Source organism: Limulus polyphemus, unplaced genomic scaffold (genome assembly GCF_000517525.1).
Source record: "Limulus polyphemus unplaced genomic scaffold, Limulus_polyphemus-2.1.2 Scaffold173, whole genome shotgun sequence".
Taxonomy (NCBI): Eukaryota; Metazoa; Arthropoda; class Merostomata; order Xiphosura; family Limulidae; genus Limulus; species Limulus polyphemus.
Window position 1 is genome coordinate 900,168 of NW_013665783.1, and position 10,504 is coordinate 910,671.

Here is a 10,504-nt window from a genome sequence, read left to right on the forward strand (position 1 = left end):
CAAGACCGTAAGCTGAAGTATGATTGATTTCTGTTGGGATACAGAGGTTACTTCTTTGGTTGAGAAAACGTTTGTGTTATAGCGGTGTTATGTGGTATAACGGTGTATAGTAGAAACTGCATACTGAAGATTTAATCTGTGGTGACGGAGTCAAATTTAAAAATATTTAGGGCATGGGTGCTATCTTTAACGTATGTAGGGAGGGTGTCTACTATAAGTTGAAAATACTTTCGAGGTAAGAGATGGTCAGTTTAATGGCATACTTACAAGCAAAAACTATGGAGCGTCCTGGACACTTGGGTTTGTGAATTTGAAGTAGTATGTATAATTTAGTTATGGGTTGTCGAAGAATAAGATTTTTGACAAAAGAGGGAAGGTGGTTAGATTTGATTAGTTCTTCTATAGTGCCATTGTTAAGTTTCTGAAAATTAAGAAGGGGATTGGATTGACATAGAGAGGTTTGTAGAAGGTGGAGTCAACTAGTTGTTTGTGACCTACTTAATGTAGATATTCCTTCGTCAAACAATAACGCCTTTGTCAGTTGGTTTGATGACAATGTCCTTGTGAATTTTCAGAATAAAGTATTTGGAAAGATTGGACCTTATGTAGGCATTCGTGAATTTAATAGTGATGATTTCGGCACAACAGTGATTGATGAAAGTGTTGGCAATCGGGAGTTCTCCTTCTGGTGGTGACCACTTCGGATTCCGAACTTCGAAGCACTTGAAAGATGCAATGGGTGTTGTTGTTGTTGTAGGTACAATATTTATTGAGTAAACGAGAAGAGTACCACTAGTGGCAACTCAAAACGTGGTAGGAATTGAGGTTCTATTGGAATCAATGTTAACAGTGTTGTATTATTTTTATATGAGCCTTGTCTGGAAAAAATGAGCATTTAAACGACAACGCCCATAGAATTTTTCCATATTAGCTGTTCTAGAATATTGGTCTGGTCGGTTGCGACGTGACATAAAATTAAGACCCTCTTGATAACACAGAGTTCAGCCTCAAAATTTTACGTTACCGAAATGTTTAAAAGTTTTTTCATTTTCCAGGAAGTTGCATAATCAACTAAAGTGTTCATTGATTCAAGTAACTGGTCATGAGGTGTGCGTTTAAATCCAGGTGGTCTTGAAGTGTTGTATATAATTAGCTGCAAATATAACTATCACCATAAGTACTGTGAGGTTCAAGAATGTTGTACAGCGAGGGTGGCTGTAAAGGGGAAATGTAGGTCATTGTAAAAAGAAATACTTATATCTTCATGAGATGGTTGCTTAATTTCATTTACAAAACATAAAAAATAAACTTGCATGTTTTGTAGTCTTTGTATGTACAAGTTGCACATATGCACTTGGAATACTTCTTGTTCTACGTTAATCGTCTTGTTTCAAGTTACTAATTTTGTTTCATGGGCTCTTGCATGCCAAAACCCTTCCAACACATATTCATTAAGTTAAACCTTAAATATTTGAAAGGCATAAAAGATGTCTGAAAAAAAATGCATGGATGATTTGTCAATGGTAATTATTAAGAGTAGTTTGACATCACAGAAGCCTATTGACAATACAACTTATTGTCGAAACAATACAACTTATTGTCGAAACAATACAACTTATTGTCGAAACCTTGTCGAAACGTTGTACATTTGCTGTCATGTTAAACTTATATTAAAGTTTTTCTTCATTACCCATTTAAGCCGTCTCCAGCCATTATTAACTTATTGTTCTGTTCTTTTGGTTTTTTTATTTGTTATAGTATAATTTTCAGTTGTATTTTATTCAGAGTAATTCTTGTTTATTATAAAATCAAGCAAGAAAAAGATTGTGAGGATAGGTTGGCTGGCAATTTTAGAAAGAAATTTCGTCGATAGATGTTTTCACTTTTGTTATATATTTGTTTTGGAAATGAAAACAAAATGCACTAGACACGTGAAGAGAAAACATCAAGATACCACCATCCATTCCCATAGATCTACATGATACAGCAGAAGTTACATTATTTGGACTAAGTACGTTGACAGAACATGTGAATCCTGTTGACTTTCTTAATAATTTCTAGCTTTTACTTGCCCCCCCCCCCCCAGTAGCACAGCGGTATGTCTGCGGACTTACATCGCTAGAAACCGGGTTTCGATACCCGTGGTGGGCAGAACACAGATAGCCCATTGTGTAGCTTTGTGCATAAATTCAAACAAACAAACTTTTACTTCTATTTAGTTAAATGGTGTAGCATGAAAATGTTTAGTCTTTAAGTTTTATTACATAGTAATATGAAAAGAAAATCAGTTAAATTCAACTTAAAATTGTAAAAAAAAAATCCCGTTTTAGTCACTTTACCAATCTCATATTATTTAGTCCTTTAGTTAAATCTGAATACCTGTGCACGTCTCTTAAAAAAGAAGTCAGTTTTCTGATTTTCTTTCACATTTCAAAGATCATTTTATTCCAAAGTGCAATTAAACTTTTATTCCATTTAAAACTTGAAAACATTTATGTTGCAAAGATTGTTTCAAATAACAAAGAGTCACCAAGAAAACTCTTTCAGGCCATTTATGTGTCCTGATTATATTATGCACATTAATAACAGCCTGACTATGTTGTGGCATGCATTCTACAACTCCCTGGTTCAATCTTTCCGTATTACTAGTAGTATCTCAAAATTGCACTCACAGTTTTAACTTACATTTTTACTAATTTTAGCTAATACGAGTGACATTTTGAATTATCAACAAATATACAAATACACGAGAGTTTCAGAAGTGGGCATTGGTTTACCGGGAAATGAATGTTCCATTGTTAAAATCAATGTAATGCGCGAAAGCACACACCTAACTTTCTTGCATTGAAACAATAAACAAAAGTTTCAGATTTAGCAGTTTAAAATTTTGTTAAAAATGAATAATACATACTAAGGTATTTGTTATCTAGAAACTATAAATTAAACATTAGTACTCACAATACTAAGTACAAGTACTAGGCCTAGAACTCAGTAGTATTTACTCTTACTTTTAGTGCGATAAATTATCAACTTACGGTAAGATGTTAATTTATATTTTATAAATTTCCTACTGCATATGCTAGTACACATAATTAACTTACTGAATATACAATTACATAATGTAATTTCATTTTATTAACTAACGAATGTTAAAAGGTATTCATAATAAATGAGCATGTTATCAGATACACAAGTTGCATGCTATTAATATTAATGTATGTAGGCTTAGCAATAACAAACTTTATAGAATTAGGCTGTATATGTAGCATTAATTAATAGTAATTAAATACGTTTCTTTGAAAGGAAAGGATTTGGTGGCACAACAGTTTTCAACAGATCGATTGTATTTTGTATAGTTCTGCATAAAGATCAAAAAACAAAAACTCAAATTGATCATAATATTAATGTTATTATATAACCAGAATTATAGGTGCCGTTCTTCTTACGTCTGTGGGCGAGTTTCTGTCAACTACTCTTATTTTAAAATCGGGTTATAAAATCTATCTTACGTCTATCGCGGGATTTTTTCGTTTTACAAATTCTATAGTACATCTTGTATTAATCTTAAATGAAAATTTAGTAAGTGAAGTTTAATATACATTTTAATAGAAACAATATACATCTTACTCAGAACATAATATTAGAAGATCAGGAAATGAAGATATAACATACAGTCTATAATATTTTACACGTTTTTAAAGCCAATATAAAATTTTTATGAAGACACAAAAATAAAAGAATTCCCGGTTACAGTTTTTGAGTTTTATATATAAACTATGCACCAAACCATTATCCAGTCTTCGGTTAACTCTTACAGCTTCTTATTACATCTTCCTCGGTTTCCTCCCACTTACCCTTTGAACAAACAACCCTTCGTCCTCGAGCCATCTGGTTAATATTTTTAAAAATAACAAAAATTATGGCCCCCAGTGGCACAGCGGCATGTCTGCGAACTCACAACGCTAGAAACCGGGTTTCGATACCCGTGGTGGGCAGAGCACAGATAACCCATTGTGTACTTAACTACAAACAATAATTATACGTGGACATATATTACAATTTATGCGACCACTACATGGTGTAACCATTATCGTTTCAGTGAATTTCGCCAAAGGAGGTGATGATCTAAACCCCAACTGCTTTAAAACAGAATACATGCGATTGGTTTTCTGAGAAATAAAGGTATAAAAAAATGTATTTTAGCGTATTAAAGTTATCTATTTCTATGTAAGTTCTAGTTTTAGAAGTTTTCTCGCTTCTAATGGTAAAAAAAAGAAACATACCTTGAAGAAGTTTTGGCTGAAATAAGTTCGATTGGATAAAACTTTTTATTTACTGACTATATTCTAAACATTTTAAAACCTTGTAATCTGATAGTACGTGATCAAGTAGGTTCTATTCCTTGAATTAGCTCTTTGTATGTAAGTCAGCGTGTTTCAAAGATCCGAAAAGAGCCTTCTTCGACAGTTATATTTTTATTTATCATACAGTATACGAATCGTGATTTTTTTTTCCTTATAAGAAAAACCAACGAGCGGTCGTTTTTGGAAATCTTCTTTTGATTAACTAGTCATTTTTGAGTTTCAAAACAGCTCCACTTGCTACCTGAAACATGGTGATGTTGAAATGTTTATTTCCTTGAGCAAAGAATTAATTTCTTACCAAACGAGTAGATCAATGTTTCTTATCTTCCCTTTCGACCTTCATCCTGCTGATTTCTGGCAATTGTTTTTAACTTTGGTAACCTAGCTTTATGATGTCAGTCACACTCATACAGCTAGATAACCAAAGAAAATATCAATGCCTGCCAATCTTTAACAGCGATATCGATAACGTTTTATCTGACGTAAAATAGGAACTGCAAATAGAAAAAAAAAAAATGCTCAAAAGTAACTTTGAAGAAAAAAACTGCCTGAAGCGTTTTTTGGTTGTTTGTTTTTTCAGGGGATGTAGATAAAAACATAAGTGCAGATCATCTCTATAAACACAAAAATATCAACCATTAATAAGTGACAATAAAATGTTTTATAAACATGAGAAAATTTCACTGTCAAATAAAACTAAAGCCATTGTACTGTACGAAAACTGATTATAAAATAAGGTACTTCAACTTTTTTCTACAGGTCTTTCAATTAGTTTGATTTGTGAACTTAAATATAATAAAACTGCTTAAAAATCACATTTAACGGTGTATCAGCTGAAAAGTGAACTTAGAGTATACGATAGCAGTTTTTAATGAGAAACACTCATAGTTTTTGTTCAAACGTGTTCCACTGAGGCCAAACACTATTTATTGATATTGATGTTCTCGTGAATCTTCTTACATTTCTTTCTTACGATGAAAATTATCTAACAGTTTAAAGCTGTTTCGATGAGCTAGGATATGTAGTTTTTGTATATAAAGATACGTTAAAATGATTAATTGTGACGCATTAAATATCGACTTATTTCAGGAAACAAAATGAGTTAACTCTCTTAACATTTCGTCACCACGACCTCTTCTGGAACGATCTATTACTTTACAGGTAATTTAAGTTGCGTGAAAGATTGCAATTTGCTCTATGCAACAATCTAGGGTGAAAAAAAATGAACACGTGCACACAACAATATTGAACGAAAGAACGAACTTGTGCATATATTATCTTCGTTTTTCGCACAATCAAAGACTGTTTTTCAAGTCACTAATTCAGAAATTGATTATCATCAAATAACCGTGGGTATTAACCTTATTGGCACGGGAACAAGTAATAGATATAAATTCATATTTGATACGTCTTAATTCATAAATAAAAACCTTCCAAGAAACCGCAAGACTGTTTTTCAGTTTCCAAATTTCGTGTGTATAATAGATCTGAAAACGAGCAAAACTGTTTTGAAGCGTTTTCCTTTTTAGTCAATACCGATATACATAACAAGACACACAACTTACCATTCGATCATTTCGCTGGCTGTTTGTTTCGCATGCCTTATCAAGTCTAAACGCGAAGTGGAGAGAGCGTGGAGGATTCAATTGTTTTCTGCATTCTACATTTTCCCCCTTAAAGTTTAAATGCCAGTTTTATATTGTATTCTTATTTACATTTCAATAAATGGCTAGTTTAATATCCCCGAATTATTTCCTACATATGTAAATTATTTGTCCTATTTTAATTAAATTTTATTTATCATTTGAATTCTAGAGCAGTAGAAGACAGCTATATAGAACTGTAAACAAGCAAACATTTGGACCAAATGTATAACTCAAGACCCTGTGTTGTAATGTATCCTTTATAATGCAAACATGCAAATTTCTAATAAACTCTAGAAAGTTTAAATGCTTATTTATAGCGAGTAAAAATAATAATATTGTTCAGTGCAATATTTACCTATTTTATAATACTACTGGAATTATTAATTTGATTTTTTATTATGGATTTGATTATTTCAGTTGATATTCAGTTGTACATAAATGCTTGTGTTGTGATAAGGGTATATTAAGTTCATCACAGCTGGTTTGCAAACTCAGGAGGTCAAACCCTTTTGATTGGTGTGTTTGATTCCGCCCACGGTCTCATAGATTAATTTACTCAAATCCTGTATAAAAGAATTTCAATTTGAGGGTAGGCTAGTAGAGATCCTGATGAGTAATAAAATTGTATCGGGTATAAGCGCTCCCCACACTTGGTATTACTGGCGCACAAAATATTGCTAATAAAAAGGAAAAACAAAATTTTAATACCACTTTTTAAAACCAGTCAAAAATAAAATAAGTGGGTATAGTATAGTATAGAGGTTAACCTGATCGCACTGTGAATCCCAGAGTTCATGGTTCATGGCTTATTCCTGCAAAAATGCGCTCCGTACTTTCGTTCCGCGGTGAAAGGTCAAATCCCACTGTTCAGTCAGACAAGAATAGCCCAAGAGTTGGCAGTGGTTCGGCTAACTAGATACGTTCTTTGGATTTTTTGTTACTTTCATTGTACTTTTCAACGGTTGTTACAGTACACATAATGAATTTTGTCAACATACTTCGGTGCATGTCAAATTGACAAAAATTTACTGAATTTTATTTTATTAAAAAAGTAAAAAAAAAACTTAAATAAATGCAATCTTTTTGGAAGTTTTACATACGTAAATATTTCGAATGTAATACTTATATTCATAGGAATATCAAGTATATCTAGAAAATACTGGAACAATAAAATTATATACTAGACGTCTTATGCCGCCATAAAACAGCATGATTATACGTAATTCTAAGAACTTGTAACTAAGAGCAAAGAAAACTATGACATAATATGCCTACCACGCTATATTTCATATCCAGTACCGATGCGGACTTTCGCCCAATACCAGTATGAATCAGGCTGTCTAGGATACGACAAAGTAAAGTAATGATTCAGGTATTATTAATATCATCAACTTTCAACGACTGTTATGGCGTAAATTAACTGCAATTATTATCAAGTTTATGCAAGTCATTTACTGATCAGGGTGAAGATTGACAACACAGTATTATTCATTTATTTTATATTTAACTGATTGTTAAGTTATTATTATTATTATTTGAATTAACTTTAGTATTATTCAAAAGAACTAGCAAGCCAGCAGGACAGCTTGAAGTTTCTTGCTTTCGAAGAAAATTGACTCTGAACTCTTCCATTTTCGAGTACTGTATTCATTTTGGGCTTCAGTTTAATGCTTTTATTATAATGTTGTTCTTGTTGCTTAGGCCTATTTCTGTCAGTTTTTACCTGTTTTGCTTACTTTTTTTTTAGCTTTTGCAAGTAAAGGAAGCATGTTAGGCTACTGATCCACGTTTGAGCAATACTATAACAGTTACTTTGTGGTATTAGATTTCAACACAAAAGTTTGGAAACAGCTTAGATAGTCATTCGTAATGTATTTCTTTAGTAGTTTCAAGCTTTGTTGGATCCTGCTTTTAAACTTTTTAAAAATATACGATTGATTTGATTTACAAGTTAGAGGGTTTTAGCATCGGTCAAATCACATGCTATCTCTCCAACCTCTAATTATGGTGTATAGTTCGACCAGAAAAATGCATCAGGTGGGTAGCAACTACTTTTACTTTTTATTATTATTTATTACTAGCTGGAATACCCGTCCCCAGGACGGAAGTTATGTAAATTCGTGACTAATGAAAGGTTATCTTACATGCTTCCCTTAGATGTAATTATAAAAAAAAACGGCCATAAAAAACGCAAAACTGAAAATTTGTATGTATATCTCCATGAACACAATGAACCTTCATACCAAATTTCGTGAAGATCTATCCACAGGAGGTGAGAGGTAGTGGTAAACATCGCCCATTAAAAACGCAAAATGCAAAACTGAAATCTGTATTCAACCCCGCGTGGATCTATTGAACCTCCATACCCTGCGAAGTAGTTTACACGGACATACAACAGACAGTTCTTTTATATATATATCTTGGATCTTTTATTATTATTGTTGTTATATATTTTAACACCAAGTACCCAATGTTAAATAAGACGAATTTAATACATTTACTTCTACTACTATTATACACTTGAAACGTTTCACTCCCTCCAATAACATCCTCAAGGTTCTTCCAGTAATAATATCTAATTCAATTTGATTTAAGTAACAACTGTCATTTCCGGTTTTTAAATGGCAAAGGAAATTTGCAAAGCCAAAATTTCCTGCCTTTTGTAAGTTACATATAAAACATTATATATTAAACGTTATAATATTATGATAATTAATAGCATTTATGCTACTACATATTAAAGTACTTATACTTTAAGAAATGTGATGGCGGCTAAATGCTAAGCCTATTATTAAAAAAAAAAATACTTCTGAGTTTTAGGCCTAGACAGCAATTAACGGAATATAAACCTAAAATGTCTGAATCGGATTGCAAGATATGCTCAGTTCGTTTTTTTTTAATACTCATGATATAAAACCGATTATTCTGAGGTTAATACTTTCAACCTAAATTTTTTAGTTATAAAACGGTCTTCGAAACCCAGTACATTAAATTTACCAGACGTATTCCAAATCTAATCTCAGAAATATAATAATAAACCTATATTCACAAAAATAGTTTTCTATGTTTTAGGCCTAAACTAGCCCTAGACATAACTATCTGAAGTTAGAATACATGTTTGGATTTTTCAAATCCTTAATTATTTGACTTTAGACATATGGTCGGAATTTATTAAGTTTCGTAGACGATTAAAGCTATGTATTCTCAAAATAACTCGAAAATATTATGATTATTTATTAGAAATTAATAAGAATATAAATCCGAGTCTTAAATAACACTCAAAATCCAAGAGCTTAACTTTTAAATGTAGCTTAGTGTCTCTCAATTAAAAAGATATGATCTCTAAAATTCGTTACACAGGCACGACAGTTCTCAATAATTGTAGAATGTTCTTTAAAATTTTGTTACAGCCTGATTACATTCTGTAGATTCCCGTTAATCACAGATTTTCCTCCACACTTAAGCCTAACGCCTATAAGAGTACTCATATAGTATTAACCCTAAGCGACGCTCTAACTAAACTTTTGCATGCTATCAGAGTTGGTATTAAGCCTAGCTGTTAGTTCATCTAATGATTACTTAACAAATGCTAGTCTGGATCAAAATTGGAAGAAAATGCATTGTCGATGTAAGTGTTATAATCAAAATAAATTGTTCATTTGCTTTCTTCAATTTCCCAAATTGTTGTCACGGTTAATGTTCTATACGATCAGTTAGATACCCTCGTGAATTAATAATTGTTTTTTTACGGTAGACAGAAAATGCTGACTAGTTTTATTCTATTTTCTGTTATCTTCGGAGAAGTCCTAATAGTGTCGTTTCTGCGTTGATAGTGGGCTTGATTCGATCCTGGGTCTTCTTGACATAAGTATAGTGCATTATCCATTGAACTGGGGTTTTTCTATTAGGAATTTCCATCAACCATTTTATTTTTTTTCAAGAGGGTATGTAGGTTTTGCTGACTTTTATGCTAGGTCGACTGAATGTTTTATCAGTTAGGAAGGTATAAATGACCAATTATTTTTTCCATTCCATTGGGACTTTATGTAATGTGATATGTATATTAATTGCTATCATATGGCCACCCAGTAGCACAGCGGTATGTCTGCGGATTTACAACCCTAGAAACCGGGTTTCGATACCCGTGGTAGGCAGAGCACAGATAGCCCATTGTGCAGCTTTGTGCTTAACTACAGAAAAATAAAAGCTATCATATGAAATTCTGGCTTCTGAATAATGCTATAATTTTATGAAGTTTACATATACTTTGTGTAAATTATACAACCATCATCCTGTATATCTTCCTTAAAAGGAATTTCCCTCCAGGTTACAGGGTTTGGTGCGTTATATTAAAATAATTTTGAATATGCAAATCAGAAAGTCGATGTAACAAGCACGACCGATTTAAAGTTATGCTTGAGAGTAATTTGATATTTTTGACGTTACATCAGTAGTGTGATACTACTGAAAATAACTTTTCTGGAAAGCCGTCTT